The 19,770-nt window shown below is 36.8% G+C and overlaps 1 pseudogene; it reads left to right on the top strand.

Annotated features, from left to right (window-relative positions):
- Positions 1 to 13,313, top strand: part of LOC104856551 — a 14,334-nt pseudogene extending 1,021 nt beyond the window's left edge.
- The last annotated feature ends 6,457 nt before the right edge of the window (positions 13,314 to 19,770 follow it).

Raw genomic sequence — 19,770 nt, forward strand, 5'->3', positions numbered from 1 at the left:
TCCCCCCTCCCCATCTACAAACACTTTATTTTCATCTTTTCATTATCTCACATTTTTTTCTTTTCCCTTATTACCCTTCCCCTACCCATCCCACCTTCTATACACCTTTAGCTCCTTTCTTCACATTTCTAAATGTCAGTAATCTTATTAGGATCTTATGTATTATTGCAGATTATTCACACCAGGGAAACTATTCTGTATTTACACATGTGTGACTTATTTATTTCACTTAGGAGGATATCTTCAATATGTATGCATTTTCCTATGAATGAATCTATTTTCTCATTCTTTATGGCTGAGTAACATTCCATTTTATAGAAAAACCACATCTTCTTTATCCAGTTTCCAACGGATGGGCAAATGGGCTGTTTCCAAGATTTAGCTATTACAAACTGTGCCGCTATAAACATGGGTGCACATACTTCTCTGTGATATGATTCTTTTAGTTCTTTTGGAAAGATACCCAGCAGAGGAATGGCTGGGTCAAATGGGACCTCCAGTCCAAGCTCTTTGAGGTATGGTGCATTTTTATGTAATGCACATTCTGTGTATAATTAAAAATAAACTTGCAGAATGTAAAAAAAAAAACAGTAACAAAATGAAAAATATAACTCTGACATAAAAGTATAAAAGCAGATTATGGATAATATCGTGTCCCTATTTTAGAGTTCCATTTAGATCGGATAACTAAACGCTTACTTTATTTTATGCATATAGATGGCAAAATGCCACGGACACTCAAAAAATTAGTATGATTTTGTTCAACAGAGAACTTGGAGCTTCACTTGGCAAGATGAACTCATGAAGAATAACAATAGGAAAAACAATAACATGGAATGAACCAATGATATGTTAGAGGTATGACCAGAGAACTTTGGAACCCTAGTTAGTTGGGGGAGATTTAATGAAAAATGGCTGTTTTAAAATTTTATTCATGCATGTTAATATTATATAATTATGCAGTTCACTTTGGGAACTTCATGCATGCATTTAACATATCTTATTCAATTTTAATTCCATTAATACCTCTTCTTTTTTTCTCTTCTTCTGCCTCTCCCTTTCTGCATATCTAAAAGTCTACTTGCTGGTTTATTGTCTTTTTTCTTTATTTAAATTATTTATTTATTTAAGTATATATTTTAGGTTTCTAATAAAAGAGAAATCACATACTATTTAATATTCCGAATCTGACTAATTTCATTTTTTGGCTAATTTTACTTGACATGGCATTTTCTAGTTCCAACCATTTTCCTGAAAGTGAGATATTTCATTCTTCTTTATCCGTGAGTTATAGAGTAGCATTTCATTGTGCATTTATGCCAAATTTTAAAAATCAAATAACCTAATGACAAGCATCCAGTCTATTTCTTCAGCTTGTCAATTTCAAATTGTGCTACTATAAACACAGGTATTCATGTATCACTATAGCATGCTGTCCTTAATTCCTTTGAAAATATGCCCCAAAGGAGTATACCTGGGTCAAATTGTATTTATATGTTTCGTATTTTTTGGAATCTTCATACTGACTCTCATAGTAGTTTTACTAGTTTCCATCTTCAGTACCAATGTAGGGAAATTAATTTTCATTTGCATTTTCACCAGCACTCATTGATTTTTTTGTATTCTTGATTTTTTTTTCTCATTGCCATGAGATTGAATTTCAATGCACTTGTAACTTTCATTTCTCTGATGGCTAGAGATGTTGAAGCTTTTTTTCATATATTTTTGGGTCATTTGAACTTCTTTTGAGATATATGCATTTAATGTGCACACTTTTAAACTTGGGCTTATTATTTTATGGGGTGGGATTTTCAAGTTCTTTATATATTCTAGATATCAGTCAGAGGAGTAACTGCAGAATTTCTCTCATTTAGTGGATTGTCTCTTTATTCTTTTGTTTTCTTATCCACTAATAAACTTTTAAATTAGATGTCTAATATAGGGGATACGGATCTGGTTTCAGTCTTCTGCATGTAGCTCTTCAGTTTTACCAATACCATTTGTTAGGGAGACTGTCTTTACTACTTAGCCTGTTTTTCAAAAATCAAATAGCTCTAGGTTCTTGGATTTGTTTCTGTGTCTTCTATTATATTCCATTTATTTATATTTCTGTTTTGTGCCAGGATAATATTTTTTTGTTACTTTAGATTTACAATATATTTTTAAGTTAAGTATGGTGATACCTCCAGCAATCTTCTTTTTGCTCAGGATTGCTTTGGGTATTTTGGCTCTTTTCTGATTCTAGGAAGGGTATTTTGAGTCTTTTTTTATTCTAGATAAAATTCAGTATTGCCTTTTCTAGTTCTGTGAAGAATGTTCTTTGTATTTTAATAGGCATTATGTTGAATCTATAGATTACTTTTGGTAATGTGGACATTTTTTGCCAATCATGGAACAAGGGATGCATTGGCATATTATAAAGTCTTTCTTCAGAATTCTTTCATTTTTATTTTAGAGACTTTCACATTTTTGGTTAGGTTGATTCTTATGTACTTAATTTTTTTCTGAAATGATTGTGAATGAAATAGTTTTCCTGATTTTTTTCTTGGTAGGTTTATTACTAGTATATAGGAATGGTATTGATTTTGTATCCTGTCTTCTAGATGAGTTTATTTATCAGGTGTAAAAGACTTCTGGTGGGGAAAATGACTTTTAAATTGGATTTTGAAGGATGAGTTTACATATTAGTCTATGAAAAGAAGAGCATTCCAACTATAAAAATAAATTATGTGAGAGAGATTGCATAATTTTTGAGGAAACTCCAATACAAGAGCACTGATGATGGAAAGGATAGGTGATTGTGGGAAATATTTATGAGGTAGAGATCATAAGTTCTGGTAAGTATTTAGTCAAGGTGAGAGTGAGGGGAACAGAAAGTTGAGAATGGTTTCTTTTTTGTGTGTGCAGGGGATTAAACCAAAGATCTTGTCTGCATGTTATGCATGAAGTCTATAACTAGAAATTTCTCTAGTCTGGCTTTCAGGCATTTTTCTTGGGCTCTTGGATCTGTGGTACTAAATAGATAGTATGATTCCTAGGTTGAGGGTTGTATTTAGGCTTTCTAGATAATTTTCTTTACAGATTAATTTTAGGGAAGTTTGAATTTTTGTTTTAAATTATTCAATTTCCCTGACATGAAATATTCTTCATTCTTACTAATTGATTGCACATGAAAAGGTGATCACCAGTATATAAAAGTGAAATCTTTTCAACATATTACTATTAATACCATGGGTTAGATAATTCAGCATCTATATCAATGTTCATGAAACTTTTAGAGCTTCCAATGATATAAACAGCCTGCTACAGTACACTAATAGCTTGTGTTTCTATGCAGTATTTGGAGGCTGAAAAGCTAAGAGTTCATTTTCAGATTCTCTTACTGATAGATTGCTTTCATGTGACCTAGTTCTTCCAGATCACATGCTATGTGTAAGAAAAGGATATACAAGTAGGCAATATGTGGCCAAAACTACACTTGGGGAGATGGATGTATAACCATGCAAGGGAGCTGATTCATTGAAACAACTGTTGGCAGAGTTTGTGGATCCAAGGTCAATCTGAAAGTGTAATCAGGAGGTAGAAACATTTGTCTTTACACTCTTACCATCCTGACATCGTGAGTTAAGTTTGACAACTCTTCCTGCTTCTTCATTGCATGAGACTATGGTATTCAAGCTGGTTCCTGTCACTCTCAGAGAGTCTATGAGTTACTCACAATCTTTTACTAAATCATTTTTTCTTCAAATTAGTTAGAAAAAATTTTGTTGTCTATACTTAAGAATGTTAAATGATGTGCACAAGGTGAGTCTTTTCTCTCGCACATTTCCTCAAGTTAACAACTAGTTGATATTTAACACTCTTGGAGTATTCGTGTCAGTTAAGTTTCTATGGTGGAGATATTAGAGGATAGACCAGCCCCAGCAAGGAAGGTGAGATTTGGGAAGGCCGCTCTGAGATCTGCTCTCCCTCTGGCCTGCTTGGGCCCATTCGCAGGACTGGGTAGCCCCGTCCTCCCCTGCCTGTTTGCCACCAGCTCCAGCAAGGAAGGTAGCCATGTGGGTGCCCCTGAAACACCCCTTTCTGCCCTCAGTCCTCCTGATTATGCCAGTATTTGGACCCACTCTGCAGAGGCATAGGTGGTCATAAAGGATGTGTTTCTGAGCTCCCAACTTTGAATATCTTTAAAGAAAGGGCAGGGAAAATATGTAGTAGAACTGTGTGGAGTTCAATCCTGCAGGTCAGGGAACTCCATGTGGGCCTTGTGGCCTGAAGTCAGTCTGAGTTGCGGGGATCTGCCATTGGCTAGTTGAGATCAGGGGACTTGGTTCTGCATATGGCTATGCACTTGGTATATTATGACAGCAGAGATATAGTCTGAAAGAGGCCCTTCAAATTCATTTTTTTCTTTATTTTCCTCATTCCACTCTGCAAATCCTTTCTATTTTCTGTCCTCTTTCTCCAACTCAGTCTCTTACTCCACTATATTATTCCTTATCTCCCTTTCTGTTCCTGCTCCTGCCCTAACTCAGACTTCTTCTTTTATCATTTTTTCTTTTTTTTTAATGTTCTTTTCTTCTGTCATTTTACCTCACTCGTGGGCCCATAGTTTCAAGAGAAAGTGAGCCCCTATTATGGTTAAGGGGATGTATTCTTGTCCTTACTCTTGTGCTCTGTTTATCCTTTTTGAATTTAATAGTTTCATAAAGATTGTGTGGTCATTCTATATCCTCTGGCTTCACTTGAAAGCTCCAATTCTTTCACTTACTTACTCCTCTCGTCCTAACTCTGTCTAAGCCCCCTTCCTAAATGGTAAAGATGGTATATTGAAAAGTTTAATCACTGCAAACATATTTTGGGCTGCTTCTTGATTTTAATTTAATTCACATGGTTTAAAGGTGATAGATTAATGACTACCACAAGTGATCAATTTTCAAGTTGTGCTTAATCCTATTGTGCTGCTGACTGTATCAATTGGAATAAAGGATTGTGATTGATTTAAATAGTTGTTTTCTCTGATACTATGAAAATGAGAATGTCTATGAGAAATTAGAGACTCATAAGCTAAAGCACAACTATATCCGAAAGATTTAAGTAATAACCCAGAAATTGAAAAAAGGATAACCCAACAACAAAAATAAAAATGAGAAAACACTTAAGCAAGACACAAAGAAAGACTTCCAGTTCACCAATGGCAAACAGTAGGGCAAATGAGGATGAAAAGTCTGATAGTAAACCAGCAGGATACCCTTAACCCATAGCACAGGAAGTAATAAAACAGATCAATCAGGATCTAGAAAAATTCAAAACAGAAATAATTTCCCACATAACCATACAGATGGTGAGAAAAATGGAAGTCATGATTCGAGGCTCTAGAACAGAAACTGAGAAAAAAAAAAAACAGATGAGCTCAGGACCATGATAGAAGCCATTAAGGTCCAGCATAAGAAAGAAATGGAAACAGTGAATGCCTAACAGAGGAAAGAAATGGAATCCATAAAACAGATTCAAACAGATATCCAGGAGATTAAAAACTTTATTGAAAGTGTACAAAACAATAAAAGAATGCAATGATAGAATCTCAGATATAGGAGATAGGATCACAGTCAGTGACCATGAAAAGAGAGGTCTCTTACAAACAGTAAGGGATCATGAGAAATCTATCCAACAACTCCTAGATGATGCAAAGAAGAATAACATAATAATGATAGGAACCCATGAAGTAGCAGGAGAAAACACAGATGACTTAAAAAAAATGTTCATAGACTTAATGACAGAAAACTTCCCAAACAGAAGGAAAGAATTAGACATATAGATAAGTGAGGCACATAGGACTCCAACTAGCCATGAGCAAAAAACATCTACACCTAGACATATAGTAATCAAGACCCCAGAAACCCAATAGAAGAACAAAGTACTGCAAGCATTAAGAGAAAATAAACAAATCACATGCAAAGAAAAGCCCAACAAAATCACAGCAGACTTTTCAACACAAACCCTCAGGTCAAGGAAAGGCTGGAGTGAAGTATTTCAAGTCCTAATAGAAAACAGTCTCCAACCTAGGCTGATGTATGCAGCAAAATTCTCTTTCAAAATGGATGGGGAGATAAGAACACCTGAGAAACTTCATGAACACCAAACCAACATTACAAGGAATTCTAAACAATATCCTAGAAAAGGATAATGAAGGTCACAACACCATGAGGCCCAACAGTCCAAATCAAATAGGCAAGGCAAGAAACTGAGAGGAGAGGGGGAAAAAGTAAAAAGAGTCAGCAAAAGGACAATAACACGACAATAATAACTCAGTACATATCAGTTATAACCATCAATGTCAATGGCCTCAATTCACCAATCAAGAGAAACAGACTGGAAGAATGGAATAAGTAGCAAAATCCACAATATGTTGTGTACAAGATACACACCTAGTACAAAAAGAAGCCCATAGACTGAAAGTGAAAGGAAGGAAAACAATTCTCCACATGACAGGAGCCCAGAAAAAAGCAGGGGTAGCAATCTTATTCGCAGACAAAGTAAATTTCAGACCAAAACTGATTAAGAGAGACAAAGAAGCCCACTACATCCTTGCAAAGGGAACAATTCAAGAGGAAGAGATGACAATAATAAACATATATGCACCAAATATTCATGCCCCAACTATATAAAACAAATATTAAGTAACATGAAAAACCAAATAAGCACTAATACAATTGTAGTGGGGGATTTAAATACTCCACTATCACAAAGAGACAGATCATCTAGGCAGAAAATCAACAATGAAATACTAGAACTCATTCAAGTTTTTGAACGCATGGCCTTAATAAACGTTTATAGAGTGTTCCACCCCACAAAATCAGAATAATATATCCTTTTCAGCTGCACATGGCTCATTCTCCAAGGTAGACCACATACTAGCTAGTAGAACAGGTCTGAGTAAATGCAAAAGAATCAAATTCATCCCTTGTATATTATCAGATCATAGTGCGATTAAGCTGGAGATCAATAGCATAAGAAACCATTGAAACTTCACCAACCCATGGAAATTGGAGATATTAGAGGATAATCGCTCTGAGGGTGCATAGATTAGGTTTAAGTACTGACACCACCATGTGATATCCATTATATTTATTCAGGTATTTTACTTACCCTCCATATATTTCAGTTTTTTCAACTCTAAATTGAAAATGATCATAGAAACCACGTCATAGTATTATTGTAAGAATAATATAATTGATATAAAATTATCCTTTACTAGCAAAATAATAAGTACTGACAAAAATGTCTACATTTCTTACCCTGATTCCAAAATCAAGCTAAGACCCAACTAAAAAAAAGTAGTATAGTCCAATCTTTCTAATGAGCATAAACAGAAATTCCTCAACAACACTGGAAAAAAGAATGCAGGAAATTATCCAAAAGATTTTACACAATGACCAAGTAGGTTTTATTCCAGGTATGGTTCAACATATACAAATCAATAAATGTTACACATCACAGAAACAGACAATGAAGAAAAGTCACATGATCATATCAATGACTGGTAAAACAATCCTTTGACAATTCCAGCATCCATTCATGACAAAAAATTCTCAATGTGATAAAACCTATTTATGACAAACTACTACCAATATCATATTAAATACAGGACAAAGTGAAAGCTTTATCTCTGAAATCAGGAACAAGACAAAGATGCTCATTTTTAACAGTCGTGCCCTATGTAGTGAAGAGGCAACCTACAGAATTGGAAAATGTCCTCAAGCAGAGGAGTAATATCTAGAATACAAATACCCCCCCAAATCAGACCCCCCATAATAAAAGATCCAATGAAAAAATGGGCAAGTGGAATGAATAGAGACTTCTCAGAAGAAAATGTGTAACTCACCAATAAATATGTGAATAAATGTTCAACTTCTTTGTTCATCTGAGAAATGCAAATTAAAATAACACTGAAATTCCATCTTACTCCAGAAAAAATAGCTATTATCAAGAAATCAAATAATGCCAAATGCTGGTGAGGTTGTGGGGGAACATTGTTCCTACATTGTTCCTACATTGTGGGTCAGAAAGTAAATTAGTACAACCAGTCTGGAAATCAGTATGGAGATTTCTCAAAAATCTAAAACTACAGAAATTAATCTCATCCAGCTATTCCCTTTCTAAGTATCTTTCTGAAAGATACATGCTTAAGCATGTTCATAGCAACACACTCGTAGTAGCTAAATCTTGGAAGCAGTGTACATGTCAATCAATTCATGAATGAAGAAATGTGGCATTGATACACAATGAAGTACTACTTAGCCATAAAGAAGGATAAACTTGAGACATTTATAGGAAAATGGATAAATCTTGAGACCACACCCTCTGGTAATATCAAATGAAATAAATCAGACTCACAAGCTTAAATATCACATGATTTCTCTTATTTGAGAAACCCCAAATATAAATAAATTAAAGACCAAAATAAAATAAAGATAGTAGGAAATAGGGAGATAAATCTTTAGCAAAAAAGAAAGTAATGAAGAGATGGAGGAAGGGGTGTGGGAGAGGAGGTGAAGGGAAGGGGATGAAAAGAGAATTAAGATGTGTGATATACGTGTACCAATTATTCACAATGAATGTAATCATTATATTATGCAAACATCCTTTAATAAAAAATAAATTAAAATAAATAAAGATGCAGAAAAAAAGATGTTTGCATTTATTCACATTAACAATGCTCTACAGGCATTATGTCACTGGTTTCTTTGGCTTTTCATTAAGGTTTATTCTTGTGTTTAGTCTAAACAGGCTTGTTTACTTATAAATGCACAGTAATTAGAATCTATTTTATTCTTGTTTTATAAACTCTGTTAAATGACTAAAATCCAAGAAGGAAAGAAAGGAAAAGGGATGCAATGAAAAAAGAAAAGAATGAAGAAAGGAAGGAAAAAAGAAAGAAATAGAGAAAAAATAAGTAAGAATATAATATTTTGCATCAACTGAAATGTTCGCTTGCATCAACCTATACACTTTTATGATGGCTTTTTAGAAGTTTTAGTAATTAATAGTTGTACCATTAAAATGATAGAGCTATGTGTAGATTCCTTTGAGTATCAGGCAGCTGTCCACTTAGTTTTGGTTTGAACATTGGGCTACCTTATCAGTGGGGGGAAGGGGATGGCAGTGAGGCAGCTCTCCTCACAAGGACCACTAATGTCCATTCATCCATGTCAAAGGGGCTTAGTGAATATTTGCTCAACTGTACCTATGACTATATAGTGAGACATACATCCAAACAAATGCTATTTGAAAAACTATGTACGTAACTCAGTGATTCTGCCATAACTCCAACCACTTGGCCTCAGGACCTACATGTAAGTGTTATTTCATGATCTTGCCTGGTTTTTATGCTTCAAATGATGATGTACAACAGCTTAATTATTTATTAGTATTCTTTACCAAATTTATTACTATTTGACACAATTATTTTCCTTTTAGGGTCTTTCTCATTTCAAGCAGTGTGCTTAGTGTTATGGTTTGTATCTAGACATCCTCTCAAAGCCTTGTGCAGTCACAGGTGGGGCTTTTTCAGAAGTGGCTGAATCTAAAGTGTGTGATTGATTCATGATGCAATGCTAAGGTTAAGGGTATGAGGATAAAGGATGGATTATTACTAAAAGAGTTCACTGATTGGTTTGGCACTTCCCTAATCCCAGTAGCCTGGATACAATGTAAAGGTCAAAGAGAATCTTGTCTCCTCCCTGCTTGCTTTGCTACCTTATATTCACCATAAACTGTTTCTCCTCTGTGATGCCCCTCTGCCTTGCCACCCTTCCTTGGAGCCAGCCAATTATGAACTGAAACCTCTACAAACTGGGCTAAAGAAACTCTTTTCTCCTTTAATTTTGTCCCAGCATTGGAAAAAGTGACTAAGGCCCCAGATGTGTAAAAAATTATATATGGTAGTTAATTTGTGTCATGGAAAATTCTAGGTCTGTTACTTGGACTAAGAACTGACTGAAACTCTTGTATGTGACTATATAGACAACCTGTATATTCTCATGAGTAGATGTGTAGGGTTTTATCATTATCCTTATCTCAGGTTTGAGATTTTAAATTTTTCTCTAGGAATCAGCATCCCCTTTAGGGTGCATATTTTCCTATTTAGGAAATACAAAAATTTTCCATCAGAACTTCTGCACATCAAATGGAATATTTAAGGCAGCCAAAGGTAAGCTGCTCTATAGAAGATATTTATAATACATTAACATGAGAAAGAATATATATTTGAAATATGTAAAGAATTCTTACACATCCAAAAGGAAAATAAAACATGAAAAAGACAGACAAAAGAGATGAACACGTTCATAATGAAAGAATATATAGAAATAAAAATAAGCTTATAGAGAATTCTCAACACAATTAAATCATAAGAAATGTACAGAAGCGTAGCAAAATACCACTAAAAATTCACTATTATAGTTAAAACTCAGTGGATGAACAATGTCAAGTCCTGGTTAGAACGTGGGGAAACTGAAAAAACCATACATTGCTAGCAGAAACATAAATTAGTATAACCCTTTTTCCAAAGTGTTTTTGCAGGATTTTTAAATAAATTGTGGTGAAATATGTATAAAATGCAACTTGCTACTGTAATTAAAGTATATAGCTGAGTGTATTCATACTGTTCTGCTACCATCTCTACCATCTATCTCCTGAACTCTTCATTTTTCAAAACTGAAACTTTGTACCCATTAACCACTAACTCCTATTCTTCTCTATTCTCCACCCCTAGAAACTGCCCTTCTACTGTCTCTCTCATCATGAATCTGATTAGTGCATTCACCTCATACAAGTGGAATAATAACTACTTCATTTCCATTGGCTTATTTCACTTAGCATAACATCTTGTAGCATGTATCAGAATTTTTTTATGAGTGAATAATATTCAATTGTATGCACATACCACATTTTGTTTATCCATTCCCTTGTCTGTGGATACTTGAGTTGCTTCTTCCTATTGAATTTTATAGATAGTCTTGCTATGAACATATGTATACAACTATCTCTTCAAGACCCTGTCTTGAGTTCTTTTGGGTTCCAAATGTGTTCGTTTAAAAGAACTAAATATGATGCAGTGGTCGCTCAGAGCAGCCAGAAGCGCATGGCGAAAAGGGGCGGTGCATATTTGCCTTCCTTACCAGAGACAGGCAGGAGCTGCTGGTGCTGAAGTTTCAAGCTGTGGAGCCCTCCGGCCAAGAGATTTCGACTTGGATCAGGGCCTCTGAGCCATGTCGGGTCCAACCCTCCCGGGAGGGTAGTAGTTATGCTGCTCACTCCTGGCAGTGGTGGTGGAGGCTGCAGCGGTGGCGGCAGTGGCAGAGGAGGAGGAAGAGGTTGAAAGTAGCTGTCCCTGGCCCAGCCTTCAGCCAGTCCCTACTGTGAGACCCTGGAGCTTCAGTACCTCAGTCTGCCCATCTTCCCGGTGCGTGGGCAGCTGTTGGGCCAGTTTATAAACCGGAACAGTGCTGTCCTCATCAAGGAAACTGGCTCTGGGATGATGACTCAGCTCCCTCAGTACCTCTATGAAGGGGGTGTTGGCCGCCAGAGCATCATTGCTGTGACCCAGACCCATCGAGTGGCTGCCATTTCCCTTCCTACTAGAGTCTCAGATGAGAACTGAGCTCGGGAAGCTGGTTAGCTATACAGTGCACTTTGAGGATGTCAACTCCGAAGACACCAGGATTAAGTTCCTAACAGATGGCATGCTTCTATGTGAAGCAATTTCAGATTCCCTGCTTCAGAAGTACAGCTGTGTTACTTTGGATGAAGCCCATGAAAGGACTACTCATACAGATGTGCTCTTTGGAGTGGTGAAAGCAATACAGAAGAGGTGAGAGGAGCTGGGAAAAATGCCTCTGAAAGTGGTTGTGATGTCAGCTACCATGGAAGTGGACCAGTTTTTCAGTGTTTCAATAGAGCACCTGTTCTCTACCTGGAGGGTCTGCAGCATCCAATCTAGATCTTTTATACCATACAGCCTTAGCATGATTACCTGCATGCCACTCTTGTCTCAGTCTTCCACATACACCTGGAAGCCCCTTCTTCTCAGGACATCCTGGTGTTCCTCATTGGTCAGAAAGAGATTGCAGCAATGAGCAAGACCTGCTGAGACATTGCAAAGCACCTTCTGGACAGATGTCCTGGCATGCCAGTCCTTCCTCTGTATGCCTCCCTGCCCTAACACAGCAGCTCCAAGTCTTCCAAGGGGCCCCAAAGGGCTATTGGAAAGTGATCATTTTAACCAATATTGCTGAAATCTCATAACCATTTCAGGAATAAAATATATAGTTGATACAGATGTGGTTTAAAGCAAAGAAGCATAATACTGACAGTGGTCTTGAGGTGTTAGCTGTGCAGTAGGTGTCAAAGACCCAGGCCTGGCAGTGCACAAGCAGGGCTGGCAGAGAGGACAGTGGCATCTGCTATTGGCTCTATGCTGAGGAGTTTGAGGAGTTTGATAAGGTGACTGTGCTAGAGATCCAAAGGTGTAACCTTTCAAATGTGATGCTGCAGCTTCTGGCAACGAAAGTTCCAAACGTGCTCACCTTTGACTTCCAAACCATCTCCAGATCACAATCAGGTGGGCATTGCCAGCTGGACCTGTTAGGTGTTATTGAACATAGGATGACAAGCTTACCTTGACTCCAATTGGAAGAAAGATGGCAGCATTTCCCGTAGAGCCCAAGTTTGCCAAAACCATCCTGCGGTCTCCCAAATTCCAGGGCCCAGAGGAGATTCTGACTATTGTTTCCCTGCTGTCCATGGACAATGTTCTCTGCAACCCTCCTGCTTGGAGGGATGAAGTACCGGGTGTCGGGAATCACATTATCCTGCTCAATATCTACTGGGCCTTCAAAAACATAGGTGGAAACAAGTACTGGTGCAAAGAAAATTTTGTTAATGGAAAGAATATGATGCCAGTATATGAAGTCAGAGCACAGCTGAGGGAAATCTGCTTAAAGATGTCAATGCCAATTATGTCATTGAGAGGAGACAGGGAGAGCATCCACCTCTTCCTGGCTCATAGCCTCTTCATGAGCACTACTGAGCTGCAGCCTGATGGTACCTATGCCATCATGGACACCCAACAGCCAATGGACATCCATCCCTTGTCTGTCTTCTTCCACAGAAAGCCAGTGTGTGTTGTGTACACTGAACTACTCTACACCAATAAGTGCTACTTGTGGGACATCTGCATGGTGGACACTGAGTGGCTTTATGAGGCTGCCCCAGAGTACTTTTTGAGGAAGCTAAGAACTGCCAGAATCTGAGCCACCCCAGAGAGCTGCCAGATGGCTGGCACCTGGGGCTTGACTGCTAGGTCAACATCTAGAGAAGCTACAAGTGTCCCTGCAGTTGAATATGGTGACTTACAGGAGCTTGAAAACATCTTTACTTAAACCCCTCAGGCTGAACTTTGTAGATGTGTACATTTATACCTCGAAAGCTTCAGAGCTACGCTTTTGGTTCTTGATGGGTAACTGGGTAACTTAGTTAATTTCTGAGCCTCCTTTTTCTCATCTGCTGAACAGGGCTTGATAATTATAGCATTGGGATCATGAATTCTAGAGAAAATGAATGGCCAGTACTCAGAGCTTTGCCTGGCATAGGACAAATATAAGGTGAATTGTGAGTCAGGTATAATGTACACTATTTTCTAGATGAAAATGTGGATTAAATGCTACAACAAAATCTGAGTTCATGTGACTAAAGAAGATTTTCTAGAAGGGGACCATAGAAAATTTCAGAATTTTGATGCTGTTCTTGATTCTACTTTATATTCTCTCTCTCTCTCTCTCTCTCTCTCTCTCTCTCTCTGGTGCTGCTGGGATTGAACCCAGGATCTTGTGTATATTTGGCAGGTGCTCTACCACTGTGCCACAACTCTAGCCCCTTGATTCTATTTTAATGTCTACCTGTATGAAGCTTTAAAATAGAAAACATAAGACATTAACTTGTAGACATTTCAGGAGGTAGGTGCTGTTGTCTCTTGTCCCCTGGGGTGGTTGTCCTCTCCTACTGAACCTCATGTGTAGGCTGTGGACTGCCTTTTGTCTCCAAGCTGAGATCAGTAAAGGAATCTCCTGGTCCTTGGTGCCTCTGTTGTGCCATCAGTGCTTTCAAATATGTGGGTGAAGTTGAAAACAAAACTAAATATGATTATATATAACATTTCAATTAGACATATGGATAAAGAATTTCTATGCTCATAAGAAAACCTATACAACATGAGCAGTGGTATTCTTAACAGCTTTACACTAGAAAAAAGCCAAACATCCTTCCTGAGGAAAATGCATAGATAAATTATGGTATAGTCACATAATGAAATATTATATTGCAAAAACCAGAACAATCGATTGAAGAATAAAGATATCAAGGCATGTTGCGAAGAAAAGGAGACAGATACTCAAGAGCACAGTATATGATTCTATTTATACAAAATTCAAAAGCTATCAGCACAAATTTATATTGATACTCTTCAGAAAAAGTGGTTTGTATTTGGGAATAAAAATGACTGATGGTAAGCATAAAAGAGCATTCTGAGGTTCTAGATATGCTGTATTCCTTTTTTTTCAATTGAGTTTATTGGTAATTTTAAAGTGTACTGTACAGTTACATTTGTTATTGGGATCTTGTACCTTTGCATAACAGATCTTGGTTCTCATTTTTTCCCCATACCCCTGTCCTCCATCAACCGCTCTCCCTCCCCTATTTACAGAGACATTGTTTCCATTTTTTACTTTTCTCATATTTTTTCTTTTGCCTTATTTCCATTCCCCTACCCTCCCCACTTCCCCTACATCTTTCCCCTTTTTCTTCCCATATCACATTGTCACTTATACAATTTGGATTATATTTACATTTTTAGTTTTTCATATCAGAGAAACTATTGGGTATTTACACATGGGTGTTTTATTTCACTCAAGAGTATGTCCTCAGTATGCACCCATTTTCCTGTGAATGACTCTAATTTCTCATTCTTTATGGCTGAGTAGTACTCAATTTTATAGAAAAACTGCATCTTCTTTATCCAGTCTCCAATTGATGGGTAATTGGGCTGTTTCCAAATGTTTGCTATCACAAACTGTACCACTATAAATATGGGTGCACGTATATCACTGTGGTATGACACTTTTAATGCTGTGTTAAATGGAACCTCTAATCCTAGTTCTTTGAGATATCTCCATATTGATTTCCACAGTGGTTGCACCAGTCTGCACTCCCACCAACAATGGAGAAGGGTTCCTTTCTCCCTACAACCCGACCAACATTTGTTATTGGTTGATTTCTTGATAGCAGCCATTCTTTCTGGGGTGAGGTGGAATCTCAGTGTTGTCTTCATCTGCATCTGGAATGACCAGTGATGTTGAAAATTTTTCATACATTTATTTGTGCTTTTACTTCTTCAATTTTATTTATTCCAAAAAACTGACTCTTCAATTTATTTATTTTTTTCTATCATTCTCTTAGTTTCCATTGCATGGATTTCTGCTCTGATCTTTATAATTTCCTTCCTTGTATGAGCTTTGGTTTTTCTTGCTCTTCTTATTCTAGGAGCCTAAGATTCATCATTAGGTTGTTTATTTGAGATCTCTCTGTTTTCCTAGTGTGGACATTCACTGCTATGAATTTTCCACATAGAACTGCTTTCATTGTGTCCCACAGATTCTCATATTTATTGGCAATATCATTTATTTCTAATTTCTTCTTTAATTTCCTCTGTGAACCATTGATTGTTCAGGTGAGTGTAGAACTGTTTTTCATCCTTTTACTTTCAGTCTATGAGTTTGTTTTTGAACTAGATATATTTCTTGTGTAGAGCATATTGTTGCACTTTGCTTCTTAATCCATTCTGCCAGTCTATTTCTCTTGATTGGTGAATTGAGGCTATTGACATTGATGGTTATAACTGATATGTACTGACTTCTTATTGTCATGTTATTGTCCTGTTGTTGGCTCTTTCTAATTTTTCCCCCTCTCCTTTTAGTTTCTTGCCTTGCCTAGTTGATTTGCTGTGTCAGGCCTCATGGTGTTGTGACCTTCATTGTCTTCTTCTAGTATATTGTTTATAATTGTTTGTAGTACTAATATGGTATTCATGAAGTTTCTCAGATGTTCTTTGTCATGGAAGTATGTTATTTCCCCATCCATTTGAAAGAGAGTTTTGCTGCATATATCAGCCTAGCTTGGAGGCTGCTTTCTATTAGGACTTGAAATACTTCACTCTAGCCTTTCCTTGACCTTAGTGTTTGTGTTAAAAAGTCTGCTGTGATTCTAATGGGCTTTCCTCTGCATATGATTTGTTTGTTTTCTCTAACTTCTTGCAGTATTTTGTTCTTCTTTTGGGTTTCTGGGGTCTTTACTATTAAATGTCTAGGTGTAGATTTTCTTTGATTATGGCTAGTTGGAGTTCTATATGCCTCACTTATCTGTATGTCAAATTCTTTTTGCTGTTTTTGGGAAGTTTTCTGTCATTAATTCTGTGAACAGTTTTTAAAAGTCATTTGTATTTTCTCCTGGTACCTCATGGACTCCTATCAGTCTTAAGTTATTTTTCTTTGCATCATCTAGGAGTTGTTGCATCGATTTTTCATGATCCCTTACTGATTTTAAGAGGCCTCTCTTTTCATGGTCACTGATTATAATCTTCTATATCTGAATTTCTATCTTCACATTCATTTATCCTGCTGCAAAAACCTTCAATAGAGTTTCTAATCTCCTGTCTATCTGTTTGAATCTGTTTCATGGATTCCATTTCTTTCCTATATTGTGCATTCACAGTTTCCATTTCTTTCCTATGCTGGGCCTTCATGGCTTCTATTACGGTCCTGATCTCATCTATTTTTTTGTCAATTTCTGTTCTAGAGTCTTTAATCATATCTTGCTCATCATCTCTGTGGTTATCTGGGAAATTATTTCTGTTCTGAATTTTTCTAGAGCCTAATTGATCTGTTTTGTTACTTCCTGTGCTATGAGTTCAGGGTGTCCTGGTGGTGCTCTGTCAGACTTTTCTACCTCATTTTCCCTACAATTTGCCATTCATGAACTGGAAGTCTCTCTTTATGCCTTGCTTAAGTGTTTTATTATTTTTATTTTTGTTGTTGGGCTGTTCTTGGTTTAATTCCTGTGGTAGTACTTTGATCTTCCTGATATAGCTGCTCTATGGGTTTTGAGTCTCTGATGACTCATAGACACGCTTTTTAATAACATCAGAAAGGAAAACTCATTAAATCAATAACAACCCATTGGCCCAATTCATACAATCAGCAACACAATAGCATCAAACACAGCTTAGATATTGACAATTTGTGGTAGTTATTAAGCTATCACCTTTAAACCATGTGAATTAAATCAAAATTTAGAACCAGCCAAAAATATATTTTTAGTGAATAAACTCTTCAATATAGCAACTTTACCATTCAGGAGTTAGGAGTTAGGAGGAGAGGAATAAATAGGTAGAAGAATAGGGGAAGGTTTCAAGTGAAGCCAGAGGACACAGGATGATCATGCAAATTCTGGGAAACCCTTGAAGACAAGAGGGAAAGACAGAGTCCAAGAACAAAGACAAGAATAGAACGATTTAACAGTAATAGGGAAGCTATAAATTATACTCACTTTCCTTTGAACCTAATGACCCTTGAATAAAGGAAAAAGAGAGAAGAAAAGAAAAAGAAAGAAGAAATCCAATTTAGGGGAGGAATACGAACAAAAAGACATATGAAGAATAATGTCAGGGAGCAAGAGTCTGAGCAGAAAAAAGGAGAAAGAAAAATGGAAGAATATGCAGAATGGGAAAAATAAAATTTATAACTACAAAGTAAAAATTAAAAGTATGAAGAAAATAAATAAAGAAAAAAATTTGAAGAGCCTCTTTCAGAGTATATCTCTGCTGTCACAATAGACAATGTTGGCAGCAATGTGCAGAACTAAGTCAATTAGTCTCAACCAGCCGATGGCAGACCCCTGAGATTCAGGCTGAATTCTGGCTGCAAGGCCCAAGTTGAGCTCCCTGACCTCCCACATGGTTGAACTCTGCAAAGTTCTAATACAGATTTCCACTGCTCTTACCCTGAAAATAATCAAAGTTCTGATTGAAGGTGGTGATTCCTCCAACTTACCAATTATGGAGGTCTGATGTGCCTGTATTGCAGTCGTTCACTTCTGTTCTATGTTCTGGAGCTCAGTAAAATGGCCTTTATGACCACCTGTGCCTCTGCAGTGTGCCTCCAGGTAATGGCAAAAGTGGGAGAACTGAGAGCCTGGGGGGTGTGGAGGATACTGCAGAGGAACAGCTGGGTGGTCCTCACCAGAATGCTCCGATGAAGGCCCCGGGCACTGGTGAGAGCCCCATGCAGCTGGGCATTCCTCACTGGTGTGCTTCAATGAAGGCCCAGGGTTCTGTCGAGCTCCCCATGCTGCTGGGCCCTGCCCTTGTTCTTTTTTTTTTTTTTTTTTTTTTTTTTTTTTTTTTTTTTTTTTTTTTTTTTTTTTTTTTTTGGTACCGGGGATTGAACTCGGGTCCTTGTGCTTTCAAGGCAGGCCACAGAACCGCTGAGCTAAATCCCCAGCCCTGCCCTTGTTCTTAATAAGGGTAGTGGTTACATGCATGTAGACATATGTAATAATGCACTGATCCATGTACTTATCATTTGTGAACTTTTTGTTGTTCTACATCAGTTTGTTCTTATGTATATTAGAGAGAAGCATAAGTCTATGCAGTTATTTCTATTAGGTTCTATCCATAATTAGCAATCCAGCAAACAAAAAGAAGTCCAGTTTGGGTGGCAATATTGAAATATGGTGACTTAGGGACTTACTTTGGACTTTGATCTTTGTAAAACACTGAGTAGTAACTATTTACTAGGTTAATGCCCAATAGCAAAGAACTCTTGAAAAAGTTAAAACCTTTCTGTCCTATTGTCTGTCTTCATTTTACCAGTAATTACAAAATAAAGCACTACTTTTCACTCCGTTTCATGTTTAGAGATGACCATCTGAATTATATTTAATGCTTTATTTGTGTTTTGGTCTGGTTCAAAATGTTCCTTTAACCATGAAAAACAGAATTATTTTTGGATGCCAAACATCATATGTTACTCCAGGCCATTTACATACTGTGAACATTAATTTTCTTGTATGTCAAGTTCTTTTTCAGCTGCTTCATTGATTTGGCTTTCTTCCTATAATTCACTATGAAAAAAGTAGTCCTTGTTTGTGAAGGATTTTAAAGTTTCAAATACTAATAAATATGGAGAAGAATTTTATTTTATTTTATTTATTTTTGGGGGGTACTGGGTATCATACTTGGGTCCTTGCACTTCCAAGGTAGGCGACAGAACCACTGAGCTAAATTCCCAGCCTGAAGACTTTTAAAGATAATGTTGCAACACACATTAAAGAGAAAATATTTAAGATTTTAGCACTTTATGTCAAATCTGTATATGTCTCATTTACTACTTTTTATTAATATTTATAAAAAACCATTTTTTCTTCATGTTGTACTCTTCACAAGAAGGGAGGCAAGGTACTCAAACAATGTTATCTCTCTTCTACTCCACATTATAAACTCTTTTACTGTGTTAGCACATGATTGCTGTACATGAGTTTACATTCATCTTGGGGAGTGGGAACTTGTACATAATACAGCTTGTTTCATGTTTTTAAAATCCCCTTCCCTTTCCCTCCTACCTCCCTCCATTTTGCACTAAATCCCTTTCTTCATTTTTG

This window comes from Fukomys damarensis, unplaced genomic scaffold (genome assembly GCF_012274545.1).
Source record: "Fukomys damarensis isolate Sample0158 unplaced genomic scaffold, DMR_v1.0_HiC HiC_scaffold_39, whole genome shotgun sequence".
NCBI lineage: Eukaryota > Metazoa > Chordata > Mammalia > Rodentia > Bathyergidae > Fukomys > Fukomys damarensis.